Below are 16,741 nucleotides of genomic sequence, written 5' to 3'. Positions count from 1 at the left end.
CGGCGGCTGAAACTTTCACACTTAGCATGATTTTGGAAGCCTCCCATAGGACTCAATGGCACCCTGCAGCTCCGAAAAAAATCGCAACATTTTGCGCAACATTCGGATGGCAATGAAAAAGTCGCGATAATTTTCTGAAAAAAATCACCAAATACCGATCATTACGAAAAAAACGCAATCGGACGCATTCGGCCGGTTCGTGAGTAAGTAAATGGGCCCCTTAATGTCCCTTGTATGTTAATAATGGGTGAGTGCAGAGGATTTCTTGTGTTTGTTTTTCAGAATTTTGTAGTAACAGCCTCACTGCACCCCACCTAATAGTCTGAGCAGTGGCCAGCCCAAGGCTGTAGCACCCATCATTCCCAGCTACAATCAGGTGATCTAACTGGTGGGCAATAAAAAGAGCAACCACTTGAGAGTGTTACATTTTAAAAAGAAAGCAAGCTGTAGGTAAAATGTAGTACCTGTATAATTAAGAACTAATATTCTTACTAAATTAAGTCAGTGTAGGACTGGCCAGACCAGGGATATACAGTATTTACCACAGATGACCAGCTTGAATTTATTGCAATATATGTATGTATATCTTTATTTATAAAGCACTACTTATGTACGCAGCGCTGTACAGTAGAATAGATTAATACAACAGAGGGTTATTAAAATAATAAATACAAGGTACAGTTGCAATAAGTTAAGAGTCAAAGACACAAGAGGATGGCGGTCCCTGCCCCATAGAGCTTACAATCTAGATGGGAGGGTAACTTACAGACAACAATAGGAGAATATAAGTGCTGTAGGTCACAGTGGGTGACACTACAATATAAGTGCTGATTCCCAGATCAGGTGCTGGGCGAGTTCTCTAAAAGGTAGTCTTTAAGTTTAGTTATAAAAAGACTGAGGGAGAATTCTCTCTGGGGAAAATCAGGGAGGGCATTCCAAATGTAAGGGGCAGCAAGGCAGAAAGGTTTATGGTGGGAAATGGCAGTAGTAGTGGGGGGCGCAACCAAACGGTTGTTTTTTGAGGAACGGAGGACTTGGCCAGGAACAAACAGAGACACAAGAGAAGAGAGTAAGGGGCAGAGGACTAGAGGGCTTTGAAGGTTAAGAGAATATACAGTATGCACTAACAATCCCAGTTATGGGAGGGCATTTTGAGTAGCTTACTGCACAAAATGTCTTAATGCCCTGTATATATAGATAATGGGTGAGTGCAGATGACCACTTGTCTCAGTCTGTATAAACGTTGTGGTTACAGCCTCATTGCATCCCCAGCTAATGGTTTAAAATTTAGTGGTGAGCACAACTTTAACTTATTTGCTAAGAAAGGATTGACCAGGTTAGATCTTGATCTGAAGATGATGTTCTTAAAATGCATAACATTAGCCTGGAGCAATGTTCCCTCTAATTTCTTCTTGGCTTTGTGCACAAAAAAGTTTTAGTTTGCGCAGTACAAAATGATGTGCTTTTCACAAAATTCTTTGCATGCACCACAACTTATTGTGTGTGCTGGTCTCAAAATTTAGAGGGGACAGTGGCCAGGAGAAATAAATAAGTAGCTCCTTCTTAGAGGGGTTTCCCTCGGGTATGAGGAAAGTGCGGAGAAAAGTACATCAACTGTTGCAAAGCAAGTATATGAGAATTTCATAAATTCCATTAAAATAAGAGTAATATCTTGTTTTACTGTTATGTCATTTAATTGGTGAGTGTATTGCCTATTTCTCATATGCCTGAGTCCGTTTCTTTCTTGTGTAGATTTGATCTGACATGCAATGATAGTTTAGAAATACATAAAAATCCTGAACAGGAATGATGTTTGTGGGCACCCCTGTAGAAGTGAAAGCTGAAGAAAAGCAGGAAGTCAAATGCTTAGTTATATTGATATAAAAGTGGACTTTAAATGCTTTTAAACTTGCAGTCTCAGATTATAAAACTGAACAAAGTGTCATTCTAGTAGCATTACATTGTGCTATATTGTCTTCTTAATTAGGAAGCACACAGCACCAGCACAAGTGGTGCACTCAGAGCAGTTTTCTTTTCTTATTGCTATTTGTAATGCCAAGAGTAGCTTGCTGTAATCATATTATTTGTGCAATATCTATGATACTGTAATAAGATCATCAGAAAACCTAAAGAAATGAAAGAAATGCTAGAATTTATCTTTTTTTTGCAGTTGAACAGAAAAGGTTACAGAAACACAATTAGAAAGAACATAAGAGAAATTAGAATGGCGACATAGATAAAGAAAAACATCTTAAAGAGAAAGATATAAATGTGCTCCTTTATAGAGTAGGACATATGGTTTCATGACTGCACTACAGTATGATGTTTCAGCATGTCTTAGTAAATGAAGTTTCCAATTAAGTTTTCATCGCCCAAGTGAGCAGGATTGCTTTATGTTATTGAACTTCGCAGCATGCGTGACTTCAGATCAATATTTTTCTATTAGAATGTTGTTCCAGAACTCAGTTTCATTAGTATAACTGTCTCTTTGGGACATGCAAGGAAAGATACACAGACACCCTAGAGATCCTGATACACATACTGTATTAGGCGTATTGATCTTTAATAGTCATCAAAATCAACATAAGGAAGGCCGTTTGCTAGCAAGCCACTTCAGCATTTTTCAAGTCTGCTTAGAGGTATTTTATGACTACACTTAAAGTTTCAGTACTACTACTACTGAAACTGTGAGAGAGGCATGTAATAAAATAAGAATATAACTTTTTTCTAATATTCATTACAGATATATTTCTTATCATCATTGACAGCTTTTAACATATTTCGTTCCCTGCAATACATCGACATTACATTACATTAAAACATTGAGATTCAAAATAACATAAATCAAAAGTGTAATTTCCCCAACCTCTCATAAAGGTAGGCTTATATATCTATATATAGATGCTAGCAAGGCAGAAGCCTTAACATTTACACAAGATCTTATTTACTCACACAGGAGACTTACTTTCGCAACTACCTTTACCCCTGACAAAAAACCCTTAATTGACTCAATGTTCTACCATTGGCCAGTTCTCGAGAAAGTCCGGACTATCCCCTCAATCTTTTACTTAGTAAACACTTATTGAACATGTATATATATAGGTTTGGTGGTGTTTACTGTCCACTGATAGTGATGAGCAAATTTTTTCGCCAGGCATGGAAAGGTAGCGAATTTCCACATTTCGCCATTGGCGAACTGTTTTGCAAAACTTCCACAAAAATTTGCAGAGGAAAAATTTGTTGCATGCAAAAAAAGTCGCAAAACGGTTGCGTCAAAATAGGCGTGGTCACATAAAAATGGGCGTGGTCATGTCAAAATGGGCGTGGTCACATCAAAAAAAGAAGCAGGTGACAAAAAAGTTGTGCAACATGCATTTCGCAGGTTTTTCATGTTGTACTTTTAATAAATTATATTTATTTTTTCATAAGTCCTGAGCAAAGCGGCCTGTTTGTGCATTTATCTACCTTCAAATTTTGGAGGACTATATATACACAATATAACATTTAACTATTTGGTGGCATAGAAACCAGCACATTCTACATCAGAATTAATAATTGGCAGTGTAGCATATACCTATATGATAGCTGTAACCACACTTTCTGCTAATGTTTTGATGACTACCAACAACACCCCCCTCATGCCCAGGGCACTCTGAGCATGTGAAGTGCCACTGTTACTCAAAAGATGGCCTAGCAAGATCCAAGATGGAACTGCTGTACACAAATTTGAATGAACAGATCATTACTGCTGATCTACAGGGATTGTGCAATGCATTAAGTATATAAAATACAGCATTTTGTAATTTAAAGTCATGATGTGCCAAATTGAAGTTGAATTAAAATGGGAAATCTATTCTTTATCTTTGCCACCTCGTTCCTTGAAAGTCACATGCTACATGTTCTATGTATGTACTTCATATGGCTTTTATTCACAACCAGACGCCAGGTACTGTACACCAAACCAATTTGAAGAAATTCAAATTTCTAGCTTTTCTGCATAACCAGAAAAAAAACCTCAATAAAATATTTAGAAAAGCCTTATACTTCTAGCCCTCTTGTTGTTATCTTTGTATAGTGGTATAGTTTGCGGAGCAACACTCCTAATGAACAAAAATAGGTTTGTAGATAAATAGAAGACTGCAAACATATTAACCTAATTAGCTCTATTAGTAAAAAGGTTGTGATATTATCACTGTTAAGATCATTATTAAGCACAACAAGTTAATGGTGCCAAAACATTTTTTTTAAATTTTGCTTTCTTGGACTTTCTTTCATAAACTGCTCGCCTAGTCTTTTTCATTCTTTAAATCTTATACTGATTTTGTTTATTCTCTTCTGAGCTTGTATTTTTATGGACTAAAGCCCAGAGCTGTATTATATTTTCCAAGACAAGTTGTACCTTACAAGAAGTCAAATAATATTTATTTCCAGTGCATCTATATTACTTTCTACTGCATAGAGTACTGTGTCTTGCTGGCTTTTTCACCGGCAGATATGTTGCCGTAATGAAGAGTCTGTAGGTTTAGTCAACTGCGTCTTATTTGCTGCTTTGTTCGCTCAAACAAATGCAAATATGTTTTCCACTTCCTCCTGGGAGAGCTGCAGGTTTTCTTTAAAACTGGCTTTTACAATATCCCTTCAGCTGTATACACTGAAAAAACATGGATTTAAATAATTTGGCCTTTTGCTTAGTCTAATTAATGACTTCTTTTATCTGTTATAATGTTCTTATTCAGCACTAGCAGTACTGACTGTAAAAAACATAAGCAAGTTTAGATACTATTTTGCAGATGTCATTGTTTCCTACATTTAAAAAAGATGCAGATGTCTATTTTTTAAATCTTATTATTAGCCCACAAGGTTTTACTTTGTTTCTCTTTCTTTTCCACCCATAAGTACATACTTATTATCATTACATAGAGAATTAGCTTTTTGATTAAAAATTGTATCCCTTAAAGTGAATGTAATTGTGAGTTAGCAGTCTCGTGCTTTTCATTTAGCAAACCATCTGATCCCACATTTTTAGAAGAACAAAGCAAGTAATATCTCATTGTGTAAACCATTTGCCATGGGCCACCTGCGTATACAATGTATTTATTTTCCATGTAATTTGTTTAATGTAACATTCTTGGAAGTTCATTTATAAACTCAGAAATAAGCCCATATTTTAGAGTGGAAAAAATATTGTTTACTGCTCTTTAGATTTATTTTGTATCTCCATTCAATGTTTTTGCACAAAAAGGATTTGAGATTAAGGTTGGGCACTAGTTCCTTGTTTTCGTGGTCCTATTCGGTGATATTTGTCTAGGAAGAGATTGTGCCCAGCAACATCTACCAGTTAAATGTTAAAATTGCCCATTTGTGTCTGTTAGTTACCCCTCGCATATAGATTGTAAGCTCTATGGGGCAGGGACTTCGTTCATCTTGTTTCTGACTCTTATTGCAACTGTACCTTGTATTTATTTGTATTTATTTTTGTTGTACTTTGTATTTATCCATTATCTTTAACCCCCTGTTTGTATTAATGTATTCTACTGTACAGCGCTGCGTACATAAGTAGCGCTTTATAAATAAAGATATACATACATACATACATACAAAATAATTGTTCCAGTGTCTGCCTTTGCGAATCCCTATCCATAGTTTCCAGGAGAACTATACCTCTGAGACTAAAAGCCCCCTTAACTATCACAACATTGACCCCCCCCCTCACCTCTCCCTTATCGCATGGTTCCTAAGTTTAAAAACTGTACCTAAAGCAAAAAAGTGCCTGCACACTCAAAAAGTACAAAAGAAAAAATATTTTATTAAATACAAAACATGAAAAATAAAGCCCAACGCGTTTTTTTTGCTTTCGTGATTATATTTGGAGTTGCTGAATGGGTTTTCTCCAGTGTACTGCACCTCGATCATTATTGATGTTCTGGTAAGGTGTGCACTCTGATATTTTGTATTATTAAGCACTGTCCCTATCGCTAACCCCTAACTAAAAATGCAGAGTAGCGCAGCAGCGTACCTGGCCAACATCTTCTTAGCAACTGAAGACACTTTGCTTTCTCCACCAAAACGAACCTGCTTGCACATGCGCAGTTGGAGGTAGCAGGAAATCAACTTAAACTGCACATACGTAAGCAGGGTGAGGGGTGGTCATGGCAGTGATAGTTAAGGGGGCTTTTAGTGCCTGGGTGTATAGTTCTCCTTTAATCCATTGATTAAAATCATTCCAACCAAGGAATAAAATACAGGTGGCATATATTGCCCACATATGTTCAAAGGTTAGTTGTATGAAGGATCTATGAAAAAAGCTGGAGGGCATCATGTTGAAGACAAGCTATCTGCTGGTATGACTGGCAGAAGAAAAGGCTAGCAGCCAGAGTTCCCTTTAGTCTTCCCTTTTCTAATATACTGTTAAAATCAGTGTACAAAAAAGATTCTTATGTGTGTGGGTGGCCTAGAATAAGTACTAAATTAAGGGGGCCATTTACTAACGGTCAGATTTTTTTAAATCAGTTTTATATAGCACAAAAAGTCACTAAAAAAAAGCTACAGCTTTTCCTAAATTTTCTATGCGACAATTCCTAATCAAAATATACGCCATCTAAGATCATGTAGAAGTCAATGGCAGATGTTCTTTCCCTTTCCTGGAAGAGCTTTCTTTGCTTCGAATCTTTAGAGATTTTCAGATCTTTTGCGCTGGGTTTTATGCGACAAGTTGAAAAAGTTGCAGTTTCCATGAGACAAATCAAAAAAGTTTTTTGGCAACTTTTTCTGCGCGTATTTTTTTGGTTCAGTCTTTTTCATAAATGACAGACATTTGTGGAAATTAGTTTATTCAAATTTTTTGGGGTTTTAGTAAATCTGCCCCTAAGTGTTTTCAAGCACAATTCCTTATGCACACCTCAATTTGTTGTGCGGCCTGGCCTTCAAAATATGTGTATATACCCACAAGTGCACAATTTCGAGGGAACATTGCTAGCACATTGCTTTCTCATTAATTTAAGGAGCAGGCAGGACATTGGCCATTTCTAAAAGTTGCCATGATTGATAGTTGTAGCTAATACGTTTTCCATATGTTTTGTAACTGGTGTCTGATGCCATAAAATTCCAAAAACAGGTAACTCATACTTGAACTTGAGTCGAGAAGCAGACTCTAATGATCCCTATTTATTGCCTCTCTGCCATGTGAACAACCAAGTCTTTAATATGCAGGAAGGAAGAAATACACTAAAAATCAGCTTAGCTAGTGGTGCAGGGTATTTTTCATACAGGTAAGCCTGCTAGAGGCCAGTAGCAGAGGTACACTGGCCTGAATTATACCTCAAATACCATGCTGTATAAGAAAGGCAGTACTGACAAAGTTCTGTGGGAAACGTAGCACTTGAAAATAATAATAAATGGATGGCGCTGACAGCTAGGTAGCAACAAACCAGCACAAATGGAAATCCAGGGGCCAGAGTATATGCCAATACCATAATTAAGTCTGCCCAGCAACCACCCGCAGTGGGGGATGGTGGGCCTTGGATGCCGGCCAATGAGCTGGGAGTGTTGTCAGTTACTAGGCAACCATTGAACCAATTGAATCATAACTTTTCTGTCAGTATCTTGTGCTCAGTCGGGACTAACTCCAAGTGGGGACACAGCCCTACAATAAAAATTGTTTATTTAGATGAAGTCGATTTTACAAATGAGCTAATTTATACAATATAATTTTATAGAGACCTACATTGTTTGATGGTATTTTATACTGATTTGATATCTCTGGGCCACTGTTTAAACTAAAATAATCACAGTCCAGCTTCCCTAACATGAGTGACTACAATGGAATGTCAGTATGGGTGCAAAGTGAAATAAATAGGCACAAACCCCATGTTTTTTGTGCCCTAATATGGACAAGTTGTTTCCATGAGATTACAGACACCACTTGCAAGTGCTCTTTGAATGAGCTTTTGAGCCTTAGATCTCTTGCACTTCTATCCAGGGTCTGGGTAAATTACCATTGGTGACTGTTGCCAGCTATTGGATGTTATTCGGGTCATGGGCACGCTGTATAAATTATTGGTGGCTAGTGATAAGCAAAATTTTTCACCAGACATGGAATTGTGGCGAATTTCCACTTTCACCATTGGTGGTTTTTTTAACAAAATGGGCACAAAAATGTGCCGCGAAAAAAAATTGTGCAACAAAAATAATATGCGCACTACAAGAAAATTGTTACGTATGTAAAAAATGATGAGCATCAAAAAAAATTCAAAAATATCAAATTCTAATATTTACCATAATGTCAATTTTTTGCACTAAATGGATTGAATTATGGTTTTCAAAACTCAAATGTTTGATATTTATTAAGCACAAAAAATGTAAACAACTTAAAGTCTTAAAGTCTACGGGAGCTGTACTAGGCAAAATGTAAATAGAATTTGTTCAATTACAGCTTTTCCACATTTTTTCAAACTTTTGAGGGTTTTATTAGACCCATTGAAAATGATGAGTAGAATACAAATATGATGCATTTGAGTTTTTTCATTGTTTTATATGATCAAAATTTTTAGATTAAAGTTCTTTAATAAACAAACAGTCGAGTTCCGTAAAATTTCAAGTTTAATTGAATTAGAAAAGACTCTAAAATCCCCAGATTAGAATTGTAATAAACAGGCTTAAGTGTGTGTAAACACCTGAATCAGCATAAAAGGTCAGCAAGTCAGTTTTTTCTATGTAGTCTTTAGCCACTGTATCACATGTTCCAGGGCTGGCATAACATAGCCAGCCCAGAAGACCTCTTATTTGGCAGCCCTAAGTCAAACTAAACTGAACAATTTTGTAATATTTTAACAAAAATGTTCTTTTCAAAATTTGAATATGGGATAGACATTGGTATTTTGCAAGCAGCAACGATCAAAATATTAATGCAGGTCACTTGTATTGGCATGGAAAAGTCCCAAATGTTGCTCTGCACCTAAAACTACTGCTTAAAAATTTTTACAATAGCATGCAGGAGAACTGCAAACTCACAGCGCCTTTTATTAATATCAGTTAGAGCTGTCCTATTGTCAGGCGTGATTGGTTCAGTATCACCGAGCACGTCCTGCACTTCCCTTCAGCGCCTCCTGGTGCTTTCTGGTTTCCTCTGTGCACGCGCCAAAATAGATGTGGTGCACACATTAAGATGGACGCATGAGCGTAAGAATGGACCTGGCATGCGCGGCAAAACAGACACAATGTGCATAAGCACACGCACGCACTGAATGTGCATGCCAGAACACATGGGTACTCTGCATTAAAGGACACTGGCATTCAGGGTGCATTGCTGAATAATCTGAGCTGTTCCTAGCTGTATTACTAAGCTTTCCTCTGATTTCCTTGCTGTTGCCGACTTTTCGTTTGTGAATTCCTGCCTGATTGCTGCCCGCCTGTGACCTTGTGCCTGGACTTGACCCAATTTTTTTTCCTGATTTAGTACCGCTACTGAACTTAACATCTCTGCAGGAACTTCTTCTGACACACTCCTGCCACTCCTCCTCGGAGCCAGCCCTGTTCTCAGTCTAAGGTGCTGTTTCTTGTGTGGGAGGTTTAGAAGAGGCTATTCCACTACGTACTGTATATCTCCAATCTGCACCCTGACACCTATAGTGAGAGGTTACCTTTTGTATTACCACTACTTAAAGAAGTAATTAAACATCTGGTGTATAATAGCCTTTCTAAAGTTAATTAGTATACATAATAGTTTTGGGCAAAATAATTTGAGCATTAGATAAAGAAAATTCTAAAAAAAAATGTAAAACATTTGTAAAGAGGAACAGTAGAATTTGCTTGAACAAAAAAAGTCTACTAAGAAACATATTCTTTTAAATGTTTCAGATAACAGATAATTATTGGGGCAAGTTAAACTTCTGCTGCTGGCAACAAGCCTTTGAAATGACTTAAAGAAACATTCCACGCGCAGTAACAACTTGTGAAATATATGAAGCAAAGAACACTGAAATTGGTAAAGTAGATAAAAACAGAGAGAGCGCTCAAGTAGAAAATTGCACAGTCTAGCATTTGCAGAAAAGGTATTTTGGGGTGACACAAAAGACATAATGATCACATTCTAAACAAACTAGAGATCAGGAAAAGTAGAATTTAAATTTTAGTAATGCTTAACCTTTATCATTTTGTCTTTTTCTACCCAGATATTTTACAATTTTTGCCTGTTTATTAATGTACTCTTTACAGTTGGAATTTATATAGAGTTATTATTTATTGAGGTTACATAATTTATCTTTTCCTGATAATCATAAACAGAAGAACGTTTGCAATGTTTTTTAACAAAACGTTTTATCTTATCATAGATGTGAACAACACTGAAACAATTTTAGTATTAAATTAGTTCAAACATTCTAAGGTAACAGAGTAATCATTAAGGCAAACAAATTCAACTCAGGCAGATATTATTTGGAAATTTTGTGAATTCGCATACGTCACTGGAGACAACCAAACACCAGAGAGTTCTCAAGGCACCCAGGATCATTGCACTCTTTCTCCAAATACCTCGATGTTTAATTTCCGGAGGAATACTCGGGTAATTGGCTGCTGCCAGGTTTTTAGAGGAGGGTTCCACAAACAGTCACAAGGGTAGGCAAGATAATGTATTATACTGAAGAGGTTGGAGTTCTAATTAGAACAAAAATAGAGTATCCTTACAAGATCAGGATCAAGAAAAGGTATCCAGAACCAAACAACTAAGCCACAAAGTCATACAAGAATGTATTATATAAAATGGATGTACAGTATATATGTAGGTACAACTGAGAGGTGGAAATAAGCTGCATCTGTTGCTTAATGTAGTTCAGGTTTAGATCAAAATCAAATGCTGGTAAATGTTAAACTGTAGAACAACTTTAGTAGAATGAGCCCAGTTGTCTTCAGCTTGTCCTCTTTGCCTGGAGTTAAATGGAGGTTGTTAACCTTTAAATTAACTTTAAGTATGATGTAGAGAGTGTTATTCTGAGACAATTTGCAACTGGCCTTCATTTTTTATCATTTGCAGTTTTTTAAGCTTTTTGTTTAACAGCTCTCCAGTTTGGAATTTAAGTTTCTATCTGGTTGCTAGGGTCCAGTTTAACCTAGCTGTGTGGGTATACAAGATATCAGTTATTGTGTCTAGCAGTTTCTACCTCTATTTCAATAAAACAAGAAGTGATATTTTTATTATTGTAAAGTTCATCTTTTAAACTTAATTTAGGTGCTAGTACTTAAAAAGTCTAAAATACCACATCAAAATAGTTTTTAACAGTTTTAATAAGATATTATTCAAACTGCAATTCAATAAAATTCAATAAAAACTACATTCAAATAAATGTGTAAACCAAGACTCAACAGACTTATAATAAATTATCATTGGTTAGAACATCTGACTCTGGCTACTTACTGTATATGTCAAAACCTGACATTTTAGCTGCAACCCAAGAGTTGTAACCTTGTTATGGAGAAATATGAGCTATGATCAACTCTTGGGTTGCAGCTAAAATGTCGGGTTTTGACATATACAGTACAGTAAGCTATCAGAGTCAGATGTCCTAACCAATGATACTCTATAGACTTCGGCTCTAAGAATCCACAGTCATGCAGGTACTGGAGTAATTAAAAAAATGTATTATATTTTTGATTATTCAAATACAAATGTTTCAATCATTGTTGCTATTCCCAGAAATAGTCATCCAACATGTTTCCTCTATTGTAATCTCTAATCAGAAACCACTGTTAGCCATCAATATGGTGAGAAAATCTATAAGAAGAAGGTTTACCAATAGATAATGATGTGATAGGAGCTCATGCCTATGTTTAGGTATAATAATAATAATAATGATATTTCCCACAACCCTGTTCTAGAGATTCAAATAATGATGCCTCTGCTTTCAGAATTACACTCATGTTAAGAGTTCACTGTCCAAGAAACAATTGATAGGTTTTAAAGGTTTTGCAACTTTTTAGGGAAACTCAGTATGCAAATCAAACAGAAAAAAAGTAAGACAAGTGATTTTCCAAATAGAAGGCAATTCAGGACACATCTGATACCACTGCCATACTTATTTGGCATGCACACTGGCAAAATAATAAACATAATCAGGAAGGTGAGAACACTGGTGCTACAGAGAGCTACCCTAAATCTTATAAAAATAACTAGGTTGCTTTTATGCATTATATTCCCAACAAGCATTGTGTTTCTTTGATAAACAAAGTACTTGAGTGACTAACGTTATGCAGCGTTATTTCAATGTAAAAAGATTTTCAAAGAACTTCATTTACAAAAAAGAATGTTGCATGTCTGTGGAAAAAGATGATCCTGCTGAAAATATACACTAAAATTACATAAAATAAAATGGTCTGGGACTTTGCAGTGACTTTCTACATTCTATTAGTCCCAAACCATCTTCCATTGTTTTATAGAAGCAAACACTTCAATTAGCAGAATAACTATGGAACTATGAAATATACATTATATTGGTATTACTGTAACACAGCAGACATATGTGGTGCTACTGAGGAACTGTCTATTTTTCTGGTTTCATGGTAATGCTTTTTTCTTCACAATTAGAACAAAATTGACATATTTGTCTTTGCAAATATGGGGGACTGATTTATTAATTCTTGAGCGTCCCAGGAACTGATGCATGTTTTCAGTAACTGAGTGCTCGGCCTGGAGGCTAAAGCATGATTGAATCAGCCCCTAAGTAGCTTAAACTGCCCTTCAATAAGAAGTTAACAAAGTTAAATTAACTGTAACTGTGCAAAAAATAAAAATATAATATAAGCTTTAATTCATGCAAATCAATCTATTTATCCTCCTCCTTGCTTAGCAAATGATCAAACACAGTGATAGTTATTCATTTCTGCAGTGTAGGGTTTTCTGATTATTCTATGTAGAGCCAGATATGTGGGGCCACAAGGAAGTTTAAAGCTGGCCATACACGTGGTGATCTGACGATGTTTCGTGCGACCGTCGGTCGCATGAAACATCGTCAGATCCGCCACACACCATTCTGGGCTGAATCGGCAGGTAAGGAGGTAGAAACAATAGGATTTCAACCTCCTTCTGCTGATTCAGCGCTGAAGGGAGATTTTGGTCAGGTGCCGTCAATGGTGCCTGATCAAAATTTTCAAACTGGTCCGATCGGTGAATCGGCCGATATCAGCAGCTTCCTGCGATATCAGTCGACTCGCCGACATACCATACACGCACCGAATATCGTACGAAACGAGGTTTCGTACGATATTATCGGTGCGTGTATGGCCACCTTTAGAGATACTAGGTTCCTTCCCACAGTTACCTCTGTTTTGCATTCAAATGATGAGAGGGTCTCCTCATTAAAAATGCTTTTTTATGTTTATTTACTTCCCTACCTTCCCTCTACATATCCTGACTTGAAAACTCTGTACTATTGTTGAGACCCAACAAGGATAAAACCAGTCTGTAGCTGGCATCTGATCAGCAAGTGTTTAAAACCCAGTGTTTAAAACCCTTAGTCTCATTTTAGTGAGACTAAGGGGCTGATTCACAAAAGTCGTTAACACTTAATACATAGTTTTATGCGTTAAAAAGTGTTCGTTAATAAAGAAACGATTCATCAAAGTCATTTCACATGCGTTACTATATCACATGCGCAAAGATCTCAATTAGCGCAAAGCACCATGTCCATCGCATTGCGATAATTATCTAATAGAAATAATACCAACGCACAATTCACAGACATATTTTAAGCATTTAAAGTATAAAATTTTGCCATAATTACTGTGAATTACACCTACAAGGAGTGGACGTTTGCAGTCGGATTTTTGTTGGATTGTGAAGAAGAGAATCAAGTATGTGATCCCCCTAGAGTGATGCATCCTCGTGTTTTCAGGGAACCTGTCATTTTCAGAACAGTAGTTTTCAGAAAGTAATGGTTACGTGCGTAATAGTGTGCGCTAATATCTTGTGCTATGAAATAACGCATAAATATATTGCATGCTTTAAAATATTGCTTAAAAATATGTCATTGCCAGATAAATAACGATAATAAAAACGCTTCTTAATTCAGACAAGTTCTCCAAATATAAGAAGTGATAATATTTTTAACTCATGCTAAAAATAGCACTCGTTTTTTTTACCTTTTGTGAATCAGCCCATAAGTTCCTTTCCATAACTCCCTTCGCCTTTCCATAAAGCAAGACTGCACTGCTTTATTTTCTTTGTTGATTTGGAGAATTGAAGAGGAAAGTAATTGTCAAGGTTTTGCTTCACACACCACAGCTATGAAGTTGTACTATAATACATCATTAACTCAGCATAGCTGTGAGAGGGAAAGGAAGCAGCGCATCTCTCTAGCACTCCTACAGGCCTAATGCCCCCCCTACAAAAAACAAGCAGCAACTACCCCTCCTTGGGTATATCTGTACTGCATTGTACTGGTCAGTTGACATTTAGGTCAAAATATTTCAGCCAGCACAACAAGTAAAGTCAGGCATGCCTGACGAAGGGGTACCCCCGAAACGTTGCTTTTTGAATAAATACGCAGGGGCTAAGTCCCGCTTGCACTTTACTTGTTGTGCTGGCTGAAATATTTTGACCGGACTGTGTGGAGAGTGCCGACTCTCTAGGCTGTGCACCAAGTAGTAATTCTCTGGAGGAGGTAAGGGTGTGCTGGTGTAAAAACATTTTTTTCCAGTTGACATTTAGGACAAGCTGCTCCCATCTTGGCCATGTCAACATTCATTGTAAAAACATGCCTTTAATACTCTCACATTTTATGCTTATGGACTTATCTTATTCATACCCATTTGCAAGTAAAAAAAATTTGCTACATGTCTCTATATCTTTATCATTGTGTACTTCTGTGCTCATTTAGCCATTAAAAATGGCAGATCAAGATACAGCAAAATGTAAAAGATCAAAGAGAAAAAGTTTTAAAGCATGTAGACGGCAGCTGAATTTACGAGGAAAGGAAGTAGGAGATAGCATATAGCAAAATGGGTTCAATGCTATACAGCTCATGTATTAAATATTAGTTAACCTTTTAAATAACTTTCAGTGTGATGCAGATTAAGTTACCATTACTGCAATACTACAAATGGTTCTCATTTTTTAAATCTTTTTTATTTCCCTCTATTTCCTCCAAAGTAAAACTTAAAACCCAGAATTCAGATTGATTGTTGGGCAAAATGCAGAATGTGTCTAAAGCAAGATGGGTCACAAAACTGGTGTCATTTAGCCTGAGGTGGAAACTATAGTAACAGTGGGGTCATTTAATTTTGAAAAAATGTGTATATTGTATATAGGTGTATACTGCCCATTTATAAGAGAATACAGGGGTGGTGTGAAAATGTTTATAGATACTTTACATGGAAGCAGAGAAACCATGCACTGTGAGCCTTCTTAAAGAACGTGTTCACAAGCCTCATGCTACACACATAGAACTTGCTTAAAACCAAAAATGAAAGACTTTAACCTTAAACTTAAGGAATTGTATGCAGAGACATGCAAATTACTCCTTAATGTCTCTATGGCCAACTATGCACCCAGAACCACTGGTTTATTAGCAGAGATACAGCCTAATAATTCAGTACCATATATCCAAACTTGAAGACAGCCTGTTCCAACTTTGTACAGTCTAATCAATACAAAGGATTCAAGCATGGCTTCTGAGGCGGCTGGACTTGGAGAGCAGTGAAGCAGAAAAACCTTTCCTGTTAGGCTGTACATGTGCTTTTAAACCAGCGGTTCTGGATGCGGGTAGCTTAAGGCTTGGGAATACCTTACGTTTTAAGAATGTTCTCAGTAGATATGTCAGCTGAAGCTGGGAAAATCACAGAGGAACGATAATGGAGTAACACCTAAAAGAAAAACTATCAAAGCACATTTTTGTATTGTGCATGTTCCTGTGCATATTTCTGCACATAGTGTCATAATGTCCCCAGGACCTAAAGTACCGCAGGAATGTGTCAATACCCTTTTTAAAAAATATTAAAAAAAAGATAATGCTATAAGTCTGAAAATTGCTCTTATTTATATTATTTTATTTTTGTTTTCTGTTACAATTAAGCCTCTTACATAAGGGTGTTTATTCATGCGGTTCTTTGGATCTTTCTTGACATGTGAAGAAGCTTCCTGCATCAAACACCTAAAACTCCGGCAGCTGGCCTGCACAATAATGATGTGCTGCTGCACCTAATCACAACATCAGCAGTGTAAAACTGGTACAATCATAGCACTAGAGAAGATATAAATATGGATCAAAATTGCACAAGTGCTTAAAAGAGTCATTTTCAATTTTTCCACTTTACTACCAGTTTATGAAATTTCTTTATAAATTACAAGCATAGATTTGTGAATCAGTGTGATTTATTGTAGTATTTATTATCTACTAATTTTGAAAGCAAATTACACAAGCATTTGCAAAAGGGGGTCTTGTATAGTTTTCAAGGCTAAATTTCCCTATACACTCTTGAACCATCACAATGGGGTTGCGATGTCTTCTGCATTTTAACGATGGTTCAGCAAGCATGAAAATGCATTTAAATTAGATGTGTTTAATTAAAGTTTGCTTGCTTATCCCAAAGATACAAGCAGCTTGGATTATTAAAGGAGCTGTTTGAAATCCTGTGCTTCATGTTTCATCTATTAAACTAATTGCAAAATTAACGAGAATATTGAAGCACTGTTATACGACAAGTGTGTTTCAAAACAGGTAATACTATAGCTTTCAAAATAGCTCAGCAATGCAGA

The sequence above is a fragment of the Xenopus tropicalis genome, chromosome 2 (genome assembly GCF_000004195.4).
Source record: "Xenopus tropicalis strain Nigerian chromosome 2, UCB_Xtro_10.0, whole genome shotgun sequence".
Lineage (NCBI taxonomy): Eukaryota > Metazoa > Chordata > Amphibia > Anura > Pipidae > Xenopus > Xenopus tropicalis.
Note: the sequence above shows the minus strand (reverse complement) of the source record.